At 43.8% G+C, this 26,154-nt stretch overlaps 1 protein-coding gene across 5 annotated transcripts in view; it reads right to left on the bottom strand.

Annotated features, from left to right (window-relative positions):
• FAT3 (FAT atypical cadherin 3) overlaps positions 1–16,356 on the bottom strand; it is a 668,217-nt gene extending 651,861 nt beyond the window's left edge. For all 5 annotated transcript variants that reach the window (XM_078433002.2, XM_078433004.2, XM_078433003.2 and 2 more), the window contains exon 1: positions 15,832–16,356. The gene's annotated coding sequence lies outside the window, so the exon portion shown is untranslated. The remainder of the gene's footprint in view (positions 1–15,831) is intronic.
• Positions 16,357–26,154: the final 9,798 nt, after the last annotated feature.

Below are 26,154 nucleotides of genomic sequence, written 5' to 3'. Positions count from 1 at the left end.
GCCATGACTCTCTGGATGCATTCAATTTGCTTCCTGCTGACCTGGGTACACACTCAACTTTTAAAAAATGAAACCATATTTGCCATGGACTGGCAGGTGTTTTCAGGGGCAGCGTAGTCTTGAGAAGACTCCAAGCTTCCAGCAGGATCACTATGGGGTCACTGTAACTTTGAGTAAGGCTGGGACAGGCCAGGAACTCAGAGTTCCACCAGGGAGAGAAACAGCTGTCGGGTCAGCAGAGGAGTAAAGAGCACATGTTGTAAAAGCCATGTCACCTTGGTCAAGTCACTTACCAGCTCTGTGCCTCAATTTCTTCATCTATAGAGATAATAATAGTACTTGCCTTGGGGTGCCTGGGTGGCTCAGCTGGTTAAGCGTCTGACTCTAGATTTTTGCTCCTGTCATGAGCTCAGGATTCAGGACTTCGAGCCCCGCATCAGGCTCTGCACAGACAGTGAGGAGCCTGCTTGGGATTCTCGCTCTCCCTCTCTCTCTCTCTCTCTGTCCCTCCCCCACTTGCTCTCTCCCTCTCAAAATAAATAAGTAAACTTTATTTAAAAAAATAATAATAATAATGGCTCTTGCCTCATAGAGTTGTTGGGGATAAATGAGGTAATATGCATAAGCCTCTCCTCAATGTTAGTTATTAACAAATACAAAAACGCATGAAGGAACTGTAAATAAACAAATGTAAGTTACTAACATTGTCAAGAACTTCTTTTCAATACTCTATCGACTCAATGCTTACTGACCACCAGGAAGCCTGGAAGTGTTCTGTTTTTCAGGATTCTTTATCCACATTTTCCTTTTTTCAAGTTTCTCCCATACACTTGATTATCCCTACAGTAAAACTGGGATCATAAAACAGCCCTTTGTAGTTAACCATATGCATAGTATTTGTCATTGTCATCCGTATTATTACCCAAATAATGCAGGGCAATAAGGCTCTGGGCTTCTCCTCAAACTTGGATTAAGAGCAGTTACATCACTGGTCCTCAAGTTCCTGAATAAACGGGGAGTTTTAGCACCTTCCCATCTCTAACAGCCTAGGCCCTGGCAAATAAGCATGCAATGGAAGTAAAATCTCTACTTGCTATGGAAACAAAACTTCACAATAGGTTCCCCAGTCCCTCTTCCAATACACTTACCACCTCTGGTTCTCTCTACATGGAAATTCTAAGGATGTCCCAGAGGATATACTTGGAGCAACTTTTAGGTGTATCAATTTTGATTAAAGATTTGGGGTAGAAAATTTAAGTATATTGATAACTAAGTGATTTAAAATATTATTTCACGTTGAAATAAAGACATTATGAACAGACTGTAAAAGTCACATAAATTGTTAGAAAAAATACTCGCCCTCAAAGAAATCTGACTGATATCTATGGTCTATCTTTGCACCCTACTACCAAGCTCTGAGAGTAGGAGACCATCCTCCTCTTTTAGTACAAGGATTTGTGTGGCTACATTTGAGGAACCCTGGTTGAGGACAAGAGCTGTGGGTTCCAATCCCGGTCTTGCCAATTAAGCTCCATGACCTTGGTTCAATTCCTAACCATATCTTTGTCGCCTATGAAATATTGATGCTAACATCCACCTGTTAGGACACAGTCAACGCTGGGATAAAAGTATATACACAAAAAGCCTGATGCAGTAGATGTTTACTAGATCTTAGCCATTTTCTTCTCCCCCTGACATTTCCCCTTTCCTATGGGTTATTTAGGATCTCAGATCATAATGATTCTTGGAACTCTACCAGCCACCACCTAGAACTTCACCCAAAGATGCTAAATCAGTCCAGCATCGAAAATCTACGCATCTCATTCATTTATCCATTCAGCAAATATACATGAAGCAAATGTTGTGTGGCAGGCACTGTCCATGAGTTCAAGGGTCCAGGAGGCAAGAAAGAGTGTGAAAATATACCGTTCCATCTAGGTCATCATTTCACAGATGAAGCGTTTTCCATGACAGCAAATGGCTACAAAGCCTTCTCAGTTGGGGGAAGGACAGAAGCCACTGACAAAACATGCTGGTGTCCCAGGTAATTCCAGCACGGTTTAATGTTCTCACCAGTGTTCACAAGGATACTGGGGTCCCAATTCAGTTCCCATCAGGGATATTAATAATAACCAAAAGCTATTAGTGAGGCCAAGAAAAGGAAATGAAAAGCCCCCAGACCCACACAAAGAAGAAGGCTTCCAGCAGCAAAGAGCCACCACGAAGAAACTGCTGGAACCTGGTCGCCAGTGATTCATCTCTGCAGCCTGCCCATTTACTCTCTTTCCAGTTCAGTGGTGACAGCGATCACACCATTTAGACTCAGCGCTCAGACTGCTCCGGCCTGCCCAGAAATCTGCATGGAAGCAAAGGATCAAAATGCCTTTTCAACTAAAGAACTGTGAATTAACTCTCTGCCTTTTTAATTACTCTCAATTACTTTCCCACTATTTGTAAGGATTTTTTTTTTTTTTTTTTGCATAACAAAATCCAACTCTAATCAATATATGCAGTATATCCCAGCTGATTAGTGTAATTCTTGCTCCACCATGATGCTGGAGTTGCGCCAGCCTTACCTAGCACACAATTAAATGTCTGGTAATGCCTGCTGCTACCCAGCAGGCCTCATGAGTTAATAGGGAAAAAACGGGATTCACATTTGCCTCCACCAGCCCCTGAGTGCCCTCGCTCTCTCTCATCTGCTTGTAGACACGTACGTACAAAGTGTGCCTGGAGAAATAAAGGCCTGGAATAATCACACAAACCTAAAAGACACAGGAGCATAAGAAAAGGGTCTCCAAAGTCTAACTCGTCACCTTCTCATTTCAGTAAATCCTTCCAGAAATAAGATATCACTCTTCTCACCCTCTATTTCAATACTGAACTGTGAGAGCACATTCTAAGTGTGGAAAAGATTCAAGAATCTAGGCCCACCTATATGCAATATTATGAATTATGTTCAGTGTACCTTCAAGCCAATTTTCAATAAACACAAATCACTTAATAAGAAATTAAGAGCATTACACACTTCTCATGCTCCCGTGGATTTGGTGTTAATGAGATTTTGTTTGTTAAGCTCACAGAATGACAAAGTGTCTAAAAGACAGACACGGCCTTTTCCAATTTCCATTCATTCAAGAAATAGTAATTGAGCATTTTTTATATGTGACAATCCCAAAACACACACCTGTTCACCTGCTGATTTTACCAGCCTGCCCCTCAAATAATGCTTTACTGCAATATAACAGGGGGAAAAAACAAAAACAAAAAGTAGGTATTTGGAATTTATTTATTTATTTATTTATTTATTTATTTATTTATTTATTTATTTTAATGTAATTTTTTTTAATGTTTATTTATTTTTAAGACAGAGGGAGACAGAGCACGAGTGGGGGAGGGGCAGAGAGAGACAGAGACACAGAATCTGAAACAGTCTCCAGGCTCTGAGCTGTAAGCACAGAGCCCTACGCGGGGCTCAAACTCATGAACTGTGAGATCATGACCTGAGCCAAAGTCAGACGCTCAACTGACTGAGACACCCAGGTGCCCCGGTATTTGAAATTTAACAAGACTTGCATTTTAATCTATTTTATTACTATGTGCCAGGTAATTTCATACATTCATTTATACACACTATGTGCCTGACACTGTAAATCCAATGCTTTAAAGCAAGATTCTCTTGCCCACAAAGGTCAGAACTGAGTAAACAGTACCCTTGGGAACCTTCATGTCTCAGTATACACCAGAATAGTGTGTTAACTGTAGTTTAGTATAACGATATTTATAGCACATGACTTGATTTTTTAGCACAATATTTATAGCACATGACTTGATATAGCAAATGACTTGATTTTTTAAATATAAATTAGAAAGACTCCAAGGATCCCTGTAATAACAACATTCTTATATATGTATGTATTTTATGCTTTTCTAAGACAGAAAAGGCTCAAAACTGAAATGTGCTCACACCTCCCAGTGTATTTTACCTTTGTGAACATTAATTTCCATGCGTATGTATCATTACGTAAAAATTCCTCTATCAAGACCTCCTTGAAAACAAAGTGGTGCTACTGAAAGGTGACCAGTATCTGGATGTATCTAACATGCCTTTTTGGTGTATTTGCCACACTCATTAAAAACGTACAGGAAAGAGGGGCACCTGGGTGGCTTGGGCAGTTGAGCAGCAGATTCTTGGTTTCAGCTCAGGTAATGATCTCACAGTTTGTGGGTTCGAGCACCATATCAGTCTCCATGCTCACAGTGCTCTCTCACCCTCTCTCTCTCTCTGCCACTGCTGTGTACACTCTCTCTCTCTCAATATAAAGACAGGAGAGGGGAGGGGAGGAGAGGAAAGGAGAGGAGGGGAGGGAAGGGAAGGGAAGAGAGACAAGAGAGACAGACACAGGAAAGAGCCACAGCTTTGACAGGTCAGCCAACCAAGAACCTGGGTGTCTATGCCTGGACGATCTTTCTTTTCAGTAGAAAATGTGGACCTCAAACATATGGACCTCAAACATCCAGCAATAATAAGAGTGGGGGTTAAAGACTATGTTATGCTCCTCAGCCCAGGGAATGATGGTATATAGTTGGGAAGAGATACCACCACAGGTAATTTCATCACAAGGCAGACGGTATTAGGTGCCACAACAGTAATACAAACTGTAGTGGGGACCTGAGTGCAGAGATGTGGAAAAGCAATACAGGAGGTAAGGTTTAATCCAATCTGCAAGATGGCAGTGGGCTCACAGGGCTCCGACTAGTGACTACACAGGTTGGGCAGGGTGGGCACATATAAAGGGGCCGACAAGCACCAAGGAGAGCACAAGGTAAGAAGGCGGACAGTAGAAAGTTACAAGCCCTGAGCAACAAGGGGATACTTTTCTGGACGTTGCAAAGTCTGGGACAAGGAGTGATCCTTATTTCGTATCTTCATGAAACAGCTGATACTATCAGAAGTGTAATACTGGGTAGGAATGGCCCCAGAACTCTTCAGCTTACCATTTCCTCAACCTCTCCATAAATGAGGTGGGCTTTTCTATCCTAACTCTGTCCCATTCCTCTCTTGTCCCTCTGGCTTCTCATTGGATCCCTCACCTCAAAGTAGTGTTGAAGGAAAAGGTCACACTATAATTTTCAGACCGTCACATATTTGAAATAAAATATACTTCTCATACGTGGACACTCCTGCCTCCAAGGAATTTGATATACAAAAATTTAAAGTAAAAAAAAAGGCAAATTAAGGAGAAACAAAATGTTCATATAAGATAATGTGCCCCGGGATCTGCTTAAATAGTGAGTTTTCCCTAATTGAATGCATTTAAAATGTGATTTGCTTTGAAAAATATGATTTGCACTCATGTTTAAAAATGTATCTATTGTATAAGAGCAATCTAGGCTTATTCACCTTGATTATTATAATAACCACTGATGAGCTGTAGGAAAATGGCATATCTCATAAAATACCTGTATCTCCCTCTCTCTCTTTGTAGAGGGAGTATAATATGTTATTAATCCTACCTACTTAACAGAAATATAGAGAGTATAAACTGAACAGACTGTGTGCACTACTGAATAAAACTTGGCTATAAAGTGACGAACATAAATAATTACCCAGACAGAAATCTACACCTTCCAAAGGAAAAGAAGATTATCCAATTATTGGATAATTCAGGAAGATCTAGGAAATTGATTTGGCAATATAATATGTTTTCATCTTACACTTCCCAATCAATTGCCTACATTGCATAATTTCCTCATTGTGGGAGTTGCCTTCTGAATGTAAATGAGGGATTATGTCTCATTGTTAATCCAGGCTGTTCCAAGCAGATGAGGTCACTTCAACCTAATAAAAGATGCTGTGTGGTCTTTCTGACTTAGAGCACCCATGTGTTCTGTCCATTTCTGGGCCTACCTGGGTAAACATCATCCAGTTGAGAAAGCCAACTTTTCAAGGGTCAGGCACCACACTTTTTTAAATATGCTTCAGACAAAATCAGTCCCAGGTCATTAGAGCACTCAATACATTCTTGCCAACAACATTGTGGACTTGAAGAACTGACATAGGCCTTCAGAAAGACTAACAGCGTAACGTGTACTTAGATCACCCAGACAACTAATGTGCTGCTACATCTACAAGAAAGATGGAATGACAGGGTATTTTTAAGCTCCTAGTTACGGAAATGTACCTAGGAAGACAAGGAATTAAGCAATCTTATGAAACTAGCTGTTCACATTAAGACCATTACAAGAGACAGCTAAAATTAAAATTGTAAACAGGTAGTGACAAATCCTCAAGGATTTGGTGAGCTGTGTTTCTCGCATCTTCCCTTGTTAACATTCCCAAGTTATTTCTTTACTAATTGTGGTACTTGCAAGCATTTATAATTATCAAATGCAGTTCCAAAAGAAATATATCCTACAAGTATATTTAAAAAGAAATGGGGCACCAGGGTGGCTCAGTCAGTTGAGTGTCTTACTCCTGATTTCGGCTCAGGTCATGATCCCAGCATCATGGGATTGAGCCCCACATCAGGCCCCACCTGAGCATGGAGCCTGTTTGAGACTCTCTCTCCCTCTGTCTCTCTCTCTCTCTCTCTCTCTCTCTCTACCCCACTCCCCCGCTTGCGTGTGTACTCTCTCTCCCTCTCATAATAAAAAAGTAAATAAAAAAAAACAATTCCCAATCTCTTATATGATTAGAAACTTTTCCATGCCAACAATCTGGAGTAAAAATCATTTTACCAGTAACCCATCAACCATAAAACTGAAAAGCACACTGAGAAATGTAGGTTGTAAACTCTGCAATCAGATAAATACAATGAAGGACTAACAGTTACAAAGAAGAAATTAATCTCACAAACTACTTTTAAACTGCTAGAGCAAAAATTCCACTATTAGTTTCACTTCCCATTCCTTGTTTTTCATAGGTACAAAGCCCTGCCTGATGTTTTGGTGACACTTCATAACGTTAGAAAATATCATGGGCTCACTCCATGGGGATGGGTATCAATGGGAGAAGCGAAATCATCCTAATCAGTTGCAAAGTCAAAAAAAAGCACACATCACTGAAGTCAAGAAGCACAAAATGGCAAATGATCAAGTTCCAACAGCTAAAAAGATCCAAGACATTATGAGCTTTTAATGAGTGAAACATGCCATGAGAAAGAGACCTTCTGTCAATAAATCCAAATCCTGGTTCACTAATTAAACCATCTACTACAGTGTCTGAATATGTAGACACCAGACTTCAACATTTCTTAATTATATTCAATTCCAGGCATATTTTTCCATTTAATTGACATTCTGAAATGCCTTTACAGTCCTATCAGATAGGTACCAAATTCTCAAAGGAGATTACTACACACTTCTGAATTCTGATTCATCTGATTGAAACTGTTATTATGAAACTTTTTTTTTTTTGGAAATGTAGAAACATGCACACCCCACTGTGTCCATAACTCTAGCAACATTAAGGTCATCTATCTGTATGTGGCTCACTTTCCTGTGTACATTTCTTTCCACTAAGAGTCTCTACACCCAGGCCAATCTTATGAAACCGTAGCCATAAACCCTGGCCTGGCATGGAACTATAACCACATGAATCACACAACACTCTCCTCAACCAATCACAGAACCAACTGCTATCATTTGGCCACCACTTAGAGCCAAACACAACATTTTAAACTGCAGCTTTAGAAACAGATTTCAGATGCCCAAAATAGTTTTTTTCAGATGTCCAAACTATTAATCATACACTTAGAGACTTAAAAAAATCAACAAAATGTCATTTGTAATAGATGGTCTAGGTTTCAGAAAAGATCAACGTACCCCTCTACCACTTCTTCCAAGATATAATCTACTGGGGTGCCTAGGTGGCTCAGTCGGTTGAGTGTCCGACCCTTGTTTTCAGCCGGGGTCATCATCTCATGGCTTCATGGGTGTGAGCCCCACGTCAGGCTCTGTGCTGGTGGTGCAGAGCTTGCTTGGGGTTCTCTCTCTCTCTCTGCCCTTCTCCAACTTGCACTATCTTTGTCTCTCTCAAAATAAATAAGTAAACTTAAAAAAAAAAAAGATACAGTCTCATTCTGCCTTTGAAGAACAACACACACACACGTGGGCACACACACGCCATGTTTATCTGGTAGAAAAAAAATGATATTTACACTGTCATTAAGCACATTTGCCACTAGATTTAATCTGTATTATCTGGCATGCTTTCAGATGTTCATAAGTGTTAAGTAATGTTCAACGATATTTAGTAGCATTAATAATTTGGGGTTTCTTTCAAAATGTGAAACATAATCTCTGCTCCATCGTGCTCACTTTTTAACCTTCCCCGGTCCTGAAAGGCTATAATTTTTATCAGATTATTTGGAATTTCATCTAGTTGAAGTCCTGAAGTTACAATTAAACTTCCAGTTAACCTTTCATATCTGTGCCTCATTCAACGGCTGGGCTTATCTCTGACATCTCAACAAAAGAAAAGAAATAAAGAATAACCGAAATATTATCTGCAACTGCCCTGCGAAGTACAGATATCAGCAAGTCATGCTGAACATCCAAGGCTCTAGCCTTTTCACTCACGTTCTGGAAGCCAGCATTAGCATGCATACTATTTACCTTTTTTTTTTTTTTTTTTAATGTTATAAAGTGAGTAACAGAGCTGAATGCTGAATTCCTAAAGAACAGAACACCTCAGAGTTCTCTGTGCCAAAGCTAACTCTGAGATTCCTAACGAAGCCTCAGAGGAAAACAGAGAACTAAGAATATGCCAAGTACATCAGCCTGTAGGAATGAAGTTTCTTCCGAGCATGTGCCAGGAGCATGCCTGCTAAACTTGGTAGGTTTCCTTCAACCTCCCACATTAAAAATGTTTGTTCCTTAGGTGTACACATCTTTAGCCACAAGTAGACTGTAAGTTCCTGGAGGACAGGATTCATTTTTTTTATTTTAATGCAACGCATCTCTTGTAATCCCTACAAATAAAAAGAGAATTGAGCAAACATCAATGGATTACATTAAATTCATTCCCTGAATTCAGAAGTACATAAAAGCAGACCCCAGAGCCAGAGTCCAATATGGAAGGAGGAAGAATTTTTATTCCTGGAGATGTGTGAAGCCTTCAAAATGTCATTTATCAGCTCCTGGACCAGCTGTGATTACCATCCGGAGAAGGAACTGAGACAAAGCAGAGTGAAATGGAGGATAAACCCACATTAGCAACAGGAGTGTTACCCACGGGCAAACTGGGAACCAAAACATTGTGGAGGGTGGAGGCCCTGAACCTCTAGCTACTTCCTTCAGGGCCAGGCCTGCTCCACTTCTGCTCAGCATAGATTCTCAGGGGCTACATTCCCAGCAGGAGAATGAAGACCACAAGTGTTCTTGGTTTTCATTCAAATTCCCTGAGGTCCAGGAGCTCTGGCCAAGAGTCGAACTCCATACCTGAGACACAACCTTTAGAGTGGAGTTTCTCCAGGGAGGCTACCCCATGAAATCTGCTGGGAGGCTGTAAAAGATACTGATGCCTGGACCCTACCCCTAAAGATTCTGATTTAAATGGCCTGCATGCAGCTTGTGCACAGTGGTTGTCAGAGCTTTTGGGGGATTCTAAAGTGCAGTCAAGGCTGAGAACTGCTTTAGGACTACTTTGGGGAGCGCTGGGTGGTGTGAGAGGCCTCAAGGAGTCACCTATGAATAATAATAGGTAGTGCCATAAACAACCCATTAAATTTTATGAAAACAGCAAAAATGAATGCTTCTTTAAAGGGTCTCCTAAAAGGTAGCTTATTTACATGGATACTTTTTAGATACTGCCAATAGTCCACTAAAAATCCCAGAATTGGTGATATAACCACTAGAGAGCCCGTGTGTGTATATGCAGGAGAGGAAGTGGGGGCATGCCCATGCACCTGCAGGCAGGTTCCCAGACACAATTAAAACACCTAAGGGTCCTCTTTGAAGTTGAGGGGGGGGCACAAAAGGATAATGAAGAAAAGGGCCTGAATAAATTCCCGGTACCTTCCCAAAATACTGAATAACATTCCAACAGCCTATTTGACCTATTCTGTTAGTATGCTCTTCCAGAGAAGGAGCCCTGTCCTAAAGAAATGAAAGAATTAATTTTGTAATATCTTGCCCATATTAGGCTTCACTAAGAATTACTAAATTGGATTATATTCATTTTATATTCCTCCTAAAAGTTTACTTCAGCTCATATTAATCTCTCCCTCGTCCTCTAGGACCCTGTTCAGTGACACTCTTTTGTCAATTAACAAACATGGCCATGTGTTGATTTCTAGTTTGCATACATGGGTATCTATCCTTTGGAGGCAAAGGATATATTTTACTTTTACGAAGGATATATCTGAATCCTGCCCACTGCCTTGTAAAGGGAGGTAGATTGAGTAAATATACTGAAAAGAAAGTTAAAACAAATGTATTTTTTAATGTTTATTTATTTATTTTGAGACAGAGTTCAAGCGGGGGAGGGGCAAAGAAAGAGAAAGAGAGAGAGAGAGAGAGAGAGAATGCCAAGCAGGCTGCCCACTGTCAGCACGAGCCCCCACAAACATGGGGCTGATCTCAGGAACTTCAGGATCCTCAGATCATGACCTGAACCAAAATCAAGACTCAGACGCAAAAGAAATGAACTTTTTGAAGAGAGAAAAGAAAAAAAGAAAAAGAAAATAGGAAAAAGAAAAAAGAAAAGTGAAGGAAAAATAAAGGAAAGGACTTTAAATTCTATGTGACTTCACAGAATAAACACAAAGGGGTAAAATATAAGATATATAAGAGCAAAAGTTAATTAAACAAATTTCCTTTATTAAATAGAGGCTGTCATCCAGTCTGGGAAGCCTGAAAGTTCAAAAAGGTGAAATACCAAAATCTCTTCTAGGTCCCTCTCAATGTCCCCTGCAAGACTTTTCTGCCCAGACAAGGCAACACTCTCATAAAACATAATCTAAGGGAGGACAACCCCGCAACCCTCCCCAGGCCTCCTCCCAGGCCTGTAAAATCACACACATCCACCCAGTGAGGGAAGTAACACACTTTGATTATACAAGGAGTTGGATCATTCCGTCTTGAAATGTGTTCTCTATTTTCTCTGACCAGCATCATGCCAGTAAATCCATTCTCAAATTCCGACCCTTCTATTTCATACAAATATATCTCAATCCTAGAACAAGCTAAAATGAAGACTAACCTGGGAGTGCCATTCCAATCCAGAGCCACTAGAATGGTCATTTGTCACTGTTACACGTAACTGACAGACTATTTTGGTAGACCAGAAACTGGCTGGAAGCCACTAGACAAGTGTCAAATATGTTCTCAGTAAATTCAACTTGTGGCATTACACTGAATCTTTTTATTTTTATTTCTTTAAGGAAAGGCAAGCTGTCCTAAAATTATTAGAAATTTTAGGAAGAAAGAAAGAAATTTGGGGAAAAGGAGGCAATGTAAACAAAGAAAGAGAAGAGCTTTATTAAAGAAGTAGATATTCTTCAACTGACTGAAAATCAGTGAGTTTAAGAAGCTTGTAGAATGAAATTGGCCAAACCTAGAAAAGATATGTACCCTCAAGGTCTTTGCCCAGGAAGTCACCTAAGCAGCAAGTATCTATCAAAAGGACAAACACAAAACAAAGACCCAACCCCCATAACTGGGCAGAAAAATGCTCATAATGATATCTTCAACATTTAGAGACTGAAAACTATTTCAGAAAATTTAATCAATACGCAAAGCAATATACACATGTTTCTTCCTTTAACACTTTTAACATTAGTGGAAATCAGGGGCTCTCTTCTCTGCAGGAAGGACTGGACAGGAGACAAGCCCCTCCTTCTAGGTCTGTCACATCCCTTCTTTTAAATTTCTATTCCTCCTTGGTGTTTCTCACAATCAGCAAAGACAAAGATTCATCAATAGCCCTTCCCCAGCAATCAAAGGAAATCAATCCAAATGGCCCAGCCCACCTGATCCCATCAGATGATCCCCACTCAAAGCTCCTGCCCAAGGAAGGAGCCTAAGAATGACCCACAATGGAAGAAATCAAACACCCCAAATACTATCCTTTCCCTCTTGGCCCAGAGGTAAAGCCCACCCACTAGTTAACCGGACAGATGTGGGGTATCATCGAATGCCACACCCAACTCCACAAATGGTCCTATTTGCATTGTGAGCTATAAATATAGCAGCACAACACAACAAGAGCCACTGGGAGCACTCCTAGGACCAGCTGGTAATGACTAAATTTCCTCTCCTCACCAATAATTGCCTACTTCTTTCTATTTGACATAATTCATCAGCCAGATTACAGCAGGTCATTCTGCAGCATATGAAGAAAGCAAGGATAACATAACCTGACACATCAAAATGTTCTTCTGTGAGCAGCCTGAAGAGCTGCCGCTTTACAAAAAGCTGTGAGCTGGCAAAATAACCATAGAGCATACAGGTCAGTGGGCATCCACCCTGCTTATTGCTACTCATTTCATTTCTGAGGAGCTCAGCATAACTGTAATTGCTAGTTAACAGATACACTGGGTCCTATTTAAAAGAATTCCCAAAATGACTCCGCCAAGAACCAAAATAAATAAAATGTGGGAGAAAAAAGCGGGGTGGGGGGCTGACAGCCAGTCACTGGTCAACAAACACTGGCTGTGAAAATCCTGCAGCTACAAGAGATGGACCCAGCCCAGCAGCGACTGATTTCTGATCTCTGAGCCAGCTGCCTGCCGTTCACGTGGAGTTCTCTGTGTGGTTAAGATATGAAGACATTATAACTGGACAGTTCTGGGAACTTTCTCATCCCAGTGCACTGTGCATAGAAACTGGCCCCAGCACTATTCATTGTCTAAGTTACAAAAAGACAACCACAAGGATTCATGATTAAATATCAGCATTCGGTTTAATTCTAAGAGACAACTTTTCTCCTTGTAAAATGTTAAAAAACCCTTCCCCCACCGGAATCCTATTAGGGGGGAAAAAGACACATCAAAGCTAAAGTTATTATGCATTTTTTGTCTTTGTCTCTTGGCGCCCTGGTTTTCTTGGCTGTTCTTTATTCTCTCGATGCTTAACTGCTCCAATTTAGGAATAAGAGAAAAGGAAAGAGAAAGAAAGAAAGAAAGAAAGAAAGAAAGAAAGAAAGAAAGAAAAGAAAGAAAAGAAAAGAAAAGAAAAGAAAGAAAAGAAAGGCAAGCAGAAGCAGTTGGCTCTGTGCAATTTCCAGGATTCTGCAGAATCTCCATCTCTCAATCTCTTCTCCCCCTTTCTTTCACCTCCAGCCCCTCCCTCCCTTCCTACGCTTCTCAGATTCAAATCTTCACGTCACAAACCATAACATCATTCAAGCATTTGGTAAACGTTAAGAGAAGTTCAGTGCCTGAAGGTAGGGCCAAAATCTGGGCTCTCTTTGATCGACACCGGTAAGGGGGCACCTCAGTCCTCAATTCCTAGATGGCGGGCTTCCCCGTTCCACCACCTGAACTTGCCGCCTGGATCACAGGCAAAGTCGTCTGCAGTCTTTCTGGCCGGTTCTCAGTCTCCGCATCTATTTTAACTCGGCCTGGGCGCAATCAGAGAATCTAATCCTAGCAACAAAGCCAGAAGCACAAATCCACCGTGATGAACTGGTCGGCCTGCTCCCCCGCCCCCTTCCTCCCACCGCCCGCGACTCGCCTTTGAAAAAACAAGCGTTGGGGCCAGAAAATTAATACGTCCGAAGCTAGGAAGAGAAAAGCGACGGAATACAAAGTGGCCAGGAACGGTCTGGGTTTCGTGTTTATGTGTATTTTCTTAACCAAGGACCCTCCGATGTGAACCCGGGCTGGTCAAGCCCTCGGTAGGAGAACCGAGCAGCCCCCAGCGCTGAGGAGACAGCTCGCCCCCCGCCCCTTCTCCCGTCTGGCTGGGGCCGGGGTGAGTGGGGGAGGTTCGCGCGGGTTCGTCTGACACTTGTAAATGGAAGTGGGATCCAACTTGGAAAACAAACGCGCCGGAGTCTGGGGGCGGGGAGGAGCCGGAGGAGGGCCGGGGAGGAGAAAAGAGTCTTCAATCATTTGCGCGGTCCGCGCTTCCCTTCCTCCCGCCGGGGCTGCTGCAGGTTCGCCCAAACCAGAAGCGGAGTCCCGGTCGGCGCGCGGCGGCGGGAGACCGGGCTGGGGACCAAGGCGGGCCGAGTTCGCCAGGCGCCGGCCGCCGCCGCCACTACCGACCACCGCCGCCGACCGCCCACGCTCCGGGCCGCAGGCGCCTCTCCCGCCGGGAAGCCTCTCGTAGCCCCCCCAAAGGCGACCTCACCCGGTCACCGCAGCCTCGCTCTCTCCTCATATCCATTCAGGGAACCCTTCCACTGCCTAGTTGGCCCCCATTATTGCGAGGAGCTGCAGCCGCAGAATGCCGCCACCACCACCACACACACGTCCGGGGCGTCCCCCTTTCCTCTTGTCGCAGGCTCCCCTAGAGGCTCCCCCAGCTCTCAGACAAACTCCCGCCACCCCCGCATCTCAGCCCCAAGCGCGCCGCCGCCCACGACAGCGGAGCAGGGGAAACTGCACAATAAAAGTTGCTTTCCGCGAAGCCTAATCGAGGTCAATGTTTAACCATTTCGGAAAACACGCGCGACAAAAGTCAGCGGGAGAGAGGAGGGAGGACTAGCCCACGGCACCGCTAAAAATACCCGGGCTCGCAGCCCTGCGCACGCCCGGGGGCCTGATGCACTTTAGCTCAGCGACCCCCACTGGCGGAATCCTGGCGCGCATGGCTCGCCGCGCGAAGACAGTCCCGGCCGTCGTCTCCGCCGCCTCGCGGCCGCTCCCCTCCGCCCCTACGCCGGCCCCCTCACCCACTCTCGTCCTGGTTTAGGGGGCCGTCCACACCAGCCCGGCAAGGGGCCCCCAGCGCGGAGCTGGCGCGCCGTCGCGTTCCCGCCTGCCGACCCAGGGAAGGAGGCAACGCACCCCCAGTACCCTCAGACCCGCGCAGCTTTCTTTTCAAAGACAAGCAACCTTCACGCGTGCAAGCCCGCCCGCCCGCCAAAAAGCATGCACTCTCCCCAGGCGCTCTGTTTCCCTCTCCCTGTGAAGGTAGCAGGAAAAATCCTCCCACCCAGCCACTCTGTTAAAAAGCTGTCGCCCTAGTCCGAAAGCCGCTGCCTTTCGTAACATTTCACCCTGCCCACTACCCCCCGCAAGCCGGAGTCAAGCGTGGAGCCGACCTGTGAACTGTCCAAGAAACCCCTTCCTCTCCCCGGAGAAAGTGGAGTCTGAGCGCGCGCGCACACACACACACACACACACACACACACACACACCCCGCCCCCCGGCTCCGCACTGCACCTTGCCAAGCAACGACCCAACTTGGCCTCCGGGTCGCCCAAGTACATCCATCGGCATCTGAACCTCCCCACTGCGCCCGAAAGCTACCGGCTAACTAATAGGCTAGCCGCCTGGATCCTCTCATCCATCCACCTGCAACCGGCAGCCGGGGCTTGGGGGACTCAGGGATAGGTGCACCGATCCGCAAGCCCCCTCGCGGCCCTCCCCAAATCCTCACCCCCAAACTTAGCCAACTCTCCATGCCAACCTCCCGGCTACTGCCGCAGGACCGAACCTCTCTTCCCTCCTGGCGGCGGCAGCGGCGGCGGCTCGGAGCCGTGCCGAGGCAGGAACTTTACAAGGTGAAAAGTTTCCCCCACGCGCTCCGCCGGCTCTCGCCTCCCCGAGCCCACCTCGCAGCCCATTTGCACCCTGTAGTTGGAGCTTGCTCCCGGAGGCGCGCTTCAGCCGGTGCACCCGGCAGCCAAATAATCACACTAAAATCCCCACGCACCCTTGCCTGCGCCGGCGATCCACGGCTCCACTAGGCGCTGCCTCCGTGGTCTTCCGCTCCGAGCGCTCCAGCCCAGAGCGAGCCGGCCACCCGGCTGCCGCCGCCGCCGCCGCCGCAGTGCCCGCCGCGCGCGCTCTGGGACTGGAGCCGCGGGCAGAGGCGCTAGGCGTTCGGGGGGCTCGCTGGCGGAGGAGGGGAGCCGGGAGGAGGAGAGCGGCAGCGGGAGGAGGGGGACGGGGCGCGAGTTCCCAATCCGAAGCCCAGATCACAGCGCAGCCTGCCGGGAGCAGTGCGGGCTCTCCTGTCTGCTCCGTGCCGCCGCCGCCGCCGCCGCCCCGCCGCCGCTACTGCTCGCCGCCTCGCTGCTCCCAGCTCCCCATCACGGCCGACGCCGACGCACAGCCAAGCCCCTCTCTCGTCGCCCCCTCTCGCTTTTCTCTCGCTGTCTCCTCCTCCCAAACCGCGAGCGAAAAGGGCGAAGGGGAGAGAAGCCTCGGCGTCCGGGCTGACTCGCGATCTCGGAGCGCCGCGCAGGGGGGAGAGGGGGCGGGCGGGGAGGGGGCTGTGGGAGAGGCGCGGCGAGCTGGAGGGCGCTCCCGGCGCAGGGCCTGGAAGCTGGACTAATTTTAGAGCTCGAGTCTTCCCCACCAGTCTCTCGGGGCTCGAGGAGAACACCAACGTGCCTCCCTGCTTCGCCTGGAGCGTGGTGCCGGCTTCGGGGAGAGCACACACACCGCTTTCAGCCCAATCAGTGGCCCAGCCAGGCGCGGGGATGGAGCTCACCATACTCAGAGGGCAGATGGGGAAACTGAGGCACAAGGAGGTTACAATGGCTTATCTAAGATCCCAAGGTTAGTTTGTAACGTGAGGATTAAACCATCAAAGGTTGTGCCTCTTGATTCCAAATGTGCTTCCCAGACAGGGCTCCTACTTACTACTTTGCACCTTTTTGAATCCTGGGGTCCTCTGATTCCCTGTGGAGAAGCGAGTAGGATTGGACTAAAAAGGTAACGAGGAGCATTCTTTAACCTCCTTCTCTGACTCCAAAGCGTTTATCAACATTTTTGTCGAACAGAAAAAGTACTTTGAAGAGAATGAGTGATTGATCTGGGGCTTGAGTTGCAACTCAACCTGCCAGTACGCCTGTTCCAGTAACTTCTGCGCCCGCACCTCTCCTAGTACTCCCAGACCACATCCACACGTCCACGCGCGGCTGCCCTGGAGCCCAAGCTCTCCCGCTCTGTGTATCCTCGCACTTCTGCCTTTCTTCCCCTGAAAGCAGAGAGGCAGTCTTAGCACCAGCCTCCCCTCCCCACCTACTCCCCCACACACACAGCAATGCACATCTGTCCCTAAAGCAGCACACCAGCAGGCGAGTTGCCTCAGATGCTCTCTCCCAGGCGATTTCTCTTCGACTCCACTACCATTGGTACCTGGGGGAGAGGCGCGCTGGGCCTGCAGATCCATTCTCCACAAGATATCCTTACTCCTTTTGAACCATGAAATTCCCTTTGGGGAGCGAGGTAGGGGTTGTGGGGGGGGGGGCGCTTTGTGCTCAGTCACTAGAGTGAGCCCTTTCATTTGAAGAGCCAATTGAGTTTATCTGTCCTTCCTTCCAGCTCCCAGCCTGGGGCCTCTGCCCTGATGCCACTACACAATGGCCCCGCTACTCCCCACAGGTGGAAAGTTCCTCTTGAAAGCCTCCAGCAGCCTCGCTGCCTTGACTGCTCCATAAAGCACTGGCATGCTCTGGTCACTCTGCCCTGAGAGTTTAATGTGAATACTAAAGAACACTGACAGGTCCCCATACATCAGCTAATTCGCGGAGGTAATCGGCATGATGTAACCTCGGGCTTCATTGTCACAGAGGGCCAGAAGATGGGTCTGCAGTGAAGGGGAACCACTTCCAAGGCCAGAAGGACTTACCTGCCCTCCCAAATGTTATCATTTGAATAATTTTATTCTGATTTTATTTTTATTGCAGCATCTTCCTAAGGCATTGAAAACTTCATTATCATACAAATATGTCTCTGGCATGGCATTTTCCCCTGGACCACAGAATGCAGCTAACTGTGTAGCAGAAATTTTAATGAATCGGTGTCTTTCCCACCTGAGTGCTTCTGTGGAATGCGAGGACATGTTGGCTCCCGAAACCAGGCATCTTGGGTAGGAGTCAGCTGGTTCTTTGGCCAGTGGGATGTTGAAGGAGATCTGGCAACGAGACAGGACATCTTCCACCTTCTGCCTGGGAACACTGCCAGGTATGTGTAGGTGTGGGCGCCACCGCTTTCTGCTGCTGCTGCTGCTGCTGGTGATGCTCCCGGATTCCAGCTCCTCAGAATGTTCTCTTATGCCTAGGAGGCACCTTACAGATAACTACAGAAATCTGTCTAAATTTCAGCCTCCCTATCCCAAGGCAGTACATTGATAATAAAGTAAACAGTCTTTACTCCCAGGGCAGACATAAGCCATTATAGCCAGTGGGTAAGAGATTTCCTACCAGGATGATAGAGTGGTTTATCTAGTGGGCCATCCCTCCGGTCCTTTAAGACTTCCATAGTACTTAATACTCATTTAATACTGATTGTATTAGGAGACTCTTTTATTTCCTTAAAAAATGCCTACTGGGTGCTAGTACTGTGGTAGGCACAGACTTGAGAATACAGTAGGCTTTATGATAGCAGAGAATCTCTTGATCATAATTACATTTCTATTGCCAGTTCCCTACACAAGCTCTGACACAATCAACATGAGTAAATATTATAAGAATGAACACAGAAAGAAAGCTTGAGACTCTTCTGCTAGGCCCAATGAGTATGACATATCAGATGTGGAAAGGAGGCCAGCAAGTGAAAAACTGTGAATCTTTGAAAAAATAATGTTACTTTCTAGATCACACCTCGTATGTACCATTTCAAATCCTGAGTCTACCTGTCTATTTTAGGCACTGCAAAAGCAGTCAGTTCTAAGTGGGTTCCAGCCAGCTTCACACAAATACAGTCTGACAGTGCCTCGCCCTAGACCTCTCTTACATCTCTCCTCCCACCCAGAGGCTTCTTGATTGAAGCTTTGGTGTAGACTAAAATCCAGAAAGAAGCATGAGAGACTAAACACCCTATGGTAAATCTTTGACTAATGGGAGATGGGGGCCCATGGATAAATGCTCCCCCTTTTATCCTCTGACAAAGGATCCTGAAGTGTGTTACATAGATCTTCTCAAATGGTCTTGCTGAATTAAGCAGCCAGTCACCTAAGGCAGTGGCCAGCGTGGTAACACAACCTTGTATCGGTTCTTTATCCTTTGCTGGTTCCATCCCTGGGATCACACCCCCCCAAGAAAGTATGTTCAGTAAGTCTTTGTATCAGGCAGGCTCTATTTTCTGGCAATCCCAAGCTAAACATCTGCCACCAATTGAAATATTTATATCAAGGGATAGTCAAATGATTTTTCAAAATGCCCCATAGCGCGTGCAAACACACACACACACACACACACACACACACACACACACACACACACTGGCTCCTCTTGGTGATCACTTACATTCTGCCCAGATTTCTTCTTATTAATCCCAATCATTTTGTTTTTGTGTTCATAAAATCAATGATCTGGGAAGTAATTGTCCAGCAGGATATCTGAGGCAATGCCCACTTTATTGTTAACTTTCTACAAACATTCAATACTGGTTTCCTTCACAGACGAGTTTGTTACCACAGTGGTCCACTGAGGAAAGTGGTAGAATTTCCTTCCCTGGAAGTATTCAGTGAAAGGATAGGTGTTTATCAACTTGAGTGCTTCTGTCAAAAAACTCTGGTAATACAATTTTCTGAAAACAGATAAACTCGAGTTATATCATAACAAGGAGTCAGTTTAGGGTGATCATTAAGTGAGCAGGCCCTGGAGGGAGGGAGACTGAGTTAGAATTCTCATTTTACACCTTCAGCCTGCATTGTCTTGGATAAGTCACCTTCCCTAAGTTTCAGTTCCTTAAATGTAATCTAGGACCTATAACTGTATCTATCCGGTAACAGTATTATAAGAATAAACAAGGGGGTGCCTGGGTGGCTCAGTCAGTTAAGGGTCTGACTTCAGCTCAGGTCATGATCTCACAGTTTATGGGTTCAATCCCCACGTGGGGCTTTGTGCTGACAGCTCAGAACCTGGAGCCTGCTTCAGATTCTGTGTCTCCCTCTCTCTGCCCCTACCCCCCCCCCCACACACACACACTCTCTCTCTCTCTCTCAAAAATAAACATTAAAGGGGCTCCTGGGTGGCTCAGTTGGTTAAGCATCTGACTTTTGCTCAGGTCATGATCTCGCGGTTTGTGAGTTCCGGCCCCGCGTCAGGCTCTGTGCTGACAGCTCAGAGCCTGGAGACTGCTTCGGATTCTATGTCTCCCTCTCTCTCTGCCCCTCCCCTGCTCATGCTCTGTCTCTCTGTCTCAAAAATAAATAAAACATTAAAAAATAAAAAAATAAAATAAACATTAAAAAAATAACAATAGAATAAATGAGATAATTCATAAAAGCATGTGCTCAACATATACTAAGCACCCAACAAATTTTAGCTATTATTATTCTTTTAGAGACAAAGAAACCACCTGGGTTTTTTTTGTTTTGTTTTGTTTTTTCTGAGCTTAAAGTCAGTGCTAGAAGCCAGAAAAAAGTTCAGAGTCTATCACTATACCTTCCATGCTAAAATTTTATGATTGTGATATGACATCTTCTTATCCACATAGCTGCAGGGCAGACTTTTATTCAAATACAGCAAAATAACGATGTTCTAGATATTCAGCCTCATGCAATCCATTATATCTGTATATTAACTGGATGGGAACATTTATTTGTCCTTTTTCTGCTCTTCCTTAATAAATAAGTCTCCTTAGATTTCAAATTCACCTTCAAAATTACACCATATAATTAAGATAACATATACCATATACTTCATATATAGCCATAATTGTAACTTAAATACTTTTATAGAAAAATGTTTCTTCATTTGACTATGCTTATTCCTCCTCCTTATAAAACATGGAAGAATCTAAAAGATAGATTGGATACCCTTTATCCCAGTGGCTCTTATTTTGTGGGGGGGGTCACAGATCTCTTTGATTAAACTTACGGAACCTTGTTTTAAAAATACACACACACATATGCATACGTTTTTGCATCTGTTTCAGTAGGTTTCAAGTCCCTCCAAAGTCCCTCCATAAAATCCAGATTAAGGAAAATGTTGTGCATGAAAAAATTTAGTCCAGAGCTCAAATTCTGTTTCCTCAAGTTTTTACTTACTGAGTTAACATTGCTTTTTTAAGTCTGCTATTTAAAGGAAGGAATATGGAGTACCTCCGGGGTTAGGAGTACAAATTGTACCTGAAATGAACTTGGATAATTCCAAACTCTTAAGAACTCACTGTTAAAACAAGCATTTGCCGGCAAGGCCACCTTTGTGGGGGACCCAGTATACAACCAGAAGTACTTTGAATTAACTTCCACTTAGATTACAAAGCTTATTAAAAGATAAGTAATTAAAATGTGCTAATTTGGAGCTTACAGACTCCAAACTAAAACTCAACAGTAACCAAATTAAAACAACAGTAACTTCAGGATTTTTTAGTAATTACACCAAAAAAATATCTTGTTGCAGAGGAATATTTTATCACGGACATCTTTTAGAATTGCAGGAATATAGTCATACCAAGAAGCAGACTGACTTTTCTCTTTAAATTTTCTCTTTTAATTCTCTACAGTTAATGTTTCCACCCCACCTATCACCTGCATACCATACAGAATTCTCCTGCTGTCCTGCCGTTGGTAGGCACACCGCTGCATGGGGCCTTCTTTGCTCCTGAACTATCCTAAGGCTGATCCATCCCAATCCCCCTTATTTTAAAACAACAACCAAACATAATTGGACAGACGTAACTACTTGATTTTCACCAAATAAAACTGTCTTACCAACTGTTCTCATCCTTGGGGAAATTTATTTTTATATCCCTATCTTTGGCCCTATGATTCTCCCCTCTTTGACAACAGAGAGAGTAATAATAAATGTAGTTTCAGACACTCACTTTTAACACATCTATATTTTTAAAATGTTTATTTATTTATTTGAGGGAGAGAGAGCGAGTGAGCAAGGAACAGGCAGAGAATGAGGGAGAGACAAAGAATCCCAAGCAGTGCTGGCTCCATGCTCAGTACAGAGCCCCACGCAGGGCTGTCTCAGGAACCGCGAGATCATGACCTGAGCCGAAGTCAGACGCTTAACCAACTGAGCCATCTAGCGCCCCCAACACATCTATATTTTTAACACAATTGTATATTCTTTAGGCCAATCGTTTTTTTCTTTTCAATTCATTCATTCATTCACTCAAAAAATACTCTCAAATAGCTATGTAATTGGCTTTTTGCTATGTGCTGGGGACATATTGGTTATCAAAAATGTAGAAGATATCTGCTCTCTTGGATCTTGAAACCAATGGGAATCACCATTTATTAAATGATCATATAAAGAAACGTAACAGACACAGGGCTACAAATGAATGCTTCAAGATGTTTGCTTAAATTTTTTTAATGTTTTTATTATTATTTTGAGAGACAGAGAGACAGAGTGTGAGCGGGAGAGGGGCAGAGAGAGGGAGACATAGAATCTGAAGCAGGCTCCAGGCTCCAAGCTGTCAGCACAGAGTCCGATGCAGGGCTCAAACTCACAAACTGCAAGATCATGACCTGAGCCAAAGTCGGATGCTTAATGGACTAAGTCACCATGGCACCCTTCAAGTTGTTTGTTTAATGATTACCACCACTTCAGAAAGGAGGACTTCCCATTCCTCTCTCTATAAGCTATACTTATAAACTATACTAAACTGAAGTTCAACACTAACCATGGTCAATATGTAAACAGGATATCTAATGCTACACCTGATACATGTTTTGACATAATCCTATAAATGACGAATGTCATCAAATACTAAGCTATTAATAGTTTCAGGATCTCACTTCAACATCCTTTCATCTATCCTTTTGACCTCTCATTAAACCTTTTCCTCAAATATCCTGAGGAAACTTTAGAGTTTTTTATTCAAAATCACTGTTTTTAGGGGCACCTGGATGGCTTAGTCATTTGACCATCAGACTCCTGATTTCTGCTCAGGTTATGATCTCATGGTTGTGAGATCGAGACCCACATCTGGCTATGCACTGAGCGTGGAGCCTGCTTATGATTCTCTCTCTCTCTCTCTCTCTCTCTCTTCACTGCACAAGCTCTCTCTCTAAAATACAATTTTGAAAAATGTTTTACAAATCACTGCTTTTAAAATTATTAGTTATGGGTACTTATTATCTGCCCCTATATTTCAGTACATTAGATAGGTTATGAATGAAATATGCTTATGTGGCTAATCAAGTTAACCACAATTTATAACATATTTCTGTTGGGAAAAGCATTCCAAGTTTAAAACAACTGGCTTACAGACATTTGGAACATTATTTGTTTGTAAATTAAGACATTCCTTTACGTCTTAATTTAAGGAAAAGGGAAAGTTGCTATGTAATATAAAAATGAGGTAATCATTTATTGTAAGTTCCATAAAATCTTAGAAAAGTAGAATTTATCTGCCTCACTGTCTTTTAATTTGCCTACATGTCACAGCTCCTTATTATTTCAGTCTTTATTTACTTCCCTAGTATACCTTCAAAAAATCATCTGGGCACAACATGGAGACTTTTCTCTACTTGCTAAAAGGAAGAAATACATGGTCTTCTAACTTACTCATTGACTAATGCAGAAAGGAAAGTTAAAAAGAAATCCACCTAAACTAAGGAGCCCCAAAACCAAAGAAAAGGAAAAAAGCCTTTCTAAGAGGCCGATGAACAAATAGTAGCAATTGATTTTTTTTAACTTGATCTTAATTGAATCAGCTAAGTATTATTAAATATAAATATTGTCATACTGCCTTAAATTAAGGAACACAGACCCCCCCCTTTTCATTTTGAATTCACAAAAAGGTCTATTTACCCTTATTTTTTGAATACTTCAGCTAAGCAAGCTAGTGCCTGTTCCATTTCACCAGGCCAAATGTTAGCCATGAATGTCAGTGTAGTTTTTAAGAAATGAGCTGCATCAGACTATTTGCATAACAAAAATGCCACTGAGAACCAGCCTCTCTCCTGCCCAGGGCTTTTGTCAAAGGAAGCTGGAAGAACATCATCTATTTTCATACCTGATAACTTTGTTCACCCAAAAACAACTACTTACCAAATACAGTTGCTTTTCAGTAAAGTGAAAAAAAAATACTGATTATCAGGAAGTAGCAGGTTCAAGGAGTCGATAATAGGATTCAGTTTTTTTTTCATTTCAAAATCTACCAGCCTCAATTCAAACCAGATTTGCAGTGATTAAAAGTTCTTTGCTTTTGGCTCTGATTCAGGAGTCAATTTGAAACAAGCTACTTCTTCAGTACATTTCCCACTGTGCAGATTGGGTCACTATATAGTATTTGTACAATTGCTGAATTGACACATAATTCGTTCATACACTGAAAGCCTACTATGTGCAGAGAGGCAGATGACCTCCAGTCCAAGTGGAGCTCTGTGTTCCCAGTGGTACCCGGTCTTTACTTCTGTATCACTTTTCACACTACTTCATTCTTATCTTCATCTGGTGTTGTCCCTCTCTCCACCAGACTGGAAACCTCTTAAGGATACAGACTGGTCTTTAATTCTTTATCACCAAGCATCCTAGGATGGATGTTCAACAAAACACTTACTTGTTGAATGAATAATTACATCTTAGTAGTAGTTTGGATTTTCAAGAGATGGGAGAGAATGGAATTTCCATAGGAAGGCTCACATTGCTTTCATCTTATTGAGCAGTGGGGGAGAGAGAGAGAGAAAGAGAGAAGCCTAATTCAGTGGTTCTCAAAATGTGGTCCCTGAACCTACTGTATTTGCATCAATTGGGAACTTTTTAGAAATGCACAGTCCCAGGCCTTACACGAGACCTGGTGACTCAGAAATTCTGGAGGTGGAGCCCAGCAATTTGAGTTTTCACAAATTCTTCTGGTGACTCTGATGCTCACTAAAATTTGAGAGCCATTAGCCTAGATCTTCCTCACTCTTTCTTTTTTCAAAAAACATTTTATTTCATTATTTTTTTTAATTTGAGAGAGAGAGAGTGAGAGTGAGGGAGAGGAGAGGGGCAGGGAGGGGGGCAGAGAGAGACAGAGAGAGAGAGAGAGAGAGAGAGAGAGAGAATATCCCAAGCAGACTCCATGCTCAGCACAGAGCCCAACATGGGGCTCAATCCCACGACCTGGGATCATGACCTCAGTCGAAATCAAGAGTCAGACCTCAGCTGATGGAGTCACCCAGGCGCGCCTCTTTTTTTTGTTTTTTTAATTAAAAAAAAATTAATTCCACTATAGTGAACATATAGTGTTATATTAGTTTCAGGTGTACTTTTTAAAAGTTTTTGAATTTTAATTCCTGTATTACTCTTAACATATACACGTGTGCTCACAGTTCTGAGTAAGCCCATGTGAAGCCTGATTTTGTGTCCCCAAAGACAGAAATGCCACACTTCTTTAACTCAACCTTTAAATGGGTGCTCAGGATGTATTCAGTTAGCCTAATTTGGCAAATACTCCAAATTATCCTCCTTTGCTTCTCATGGGGAGGTGTTTGGACTTGAATTGCCAGGTAATTGCTTCAATTAACCAATTCATTTTGCTTAGGTAAGCACAGCTGGTGGCAAAACCATCCAAAGTATCCTAAAAGCATTCTAGTCTGTTCCCCTCAGGTTGAAGCCAACCAGAGACCTGCCAGGGAGGGGAAATGAACCACTCAGGAAGGAAACAGAATCGGTACCTGCATCTACTTGGCCCTTTCACAGGGTTCTTTCCTACACCCTCATTACTACAATTGATGCTACTATGACGTGGCATGTGAGTGAGAGAAGGAAGTGCTTTCCAGCCCAGCATTGGGTCCACTTTGGGTGTCTTTCCCCATTGTTGGAATCACAGCAGGGGATGTGGGGCAGGTCACCTCAGCACCTTTGATTTTCCTGTCAACATCAAGTGCAGTTGTGCACGATTTAAGTGTGTTGCTTTCACGTATATTGTTGCCGTCGGAGTCACCGGGGCACACAATTTCTGAAACCTTCAGACGGGAATTTTGAGGCAAGTGATTACAAGTAATCCTTTGGGTTTTAAGAAGTAATCAGATTACTTACATGGATTAGGCATCTCCAAAAATGAAAGAATGCTTAAGGAGTTACACAGAAAGTATTTTCATTTTCTCCAGGTTTCGCCTAAAACAAACTAG

This window comes from Panthera onca, chromosome D1 (genome assembly GCF_046562875.1).
Source record: "Panthera onca isolate mPanOnc1 chromosome D1, mPanOnc1 haplotype 2, whole genome shotgun sequence".
Lineage (NCBI taxonomy): Eukaryota > Metazoa > Chordata > Mammalia > Carnivora > Felidae > Panthera > Panthera onca.
Note: the sequence above shows the minus strand (reverse complement) of the source record. Positions and strands in the feature narration are given on the sequence as shown.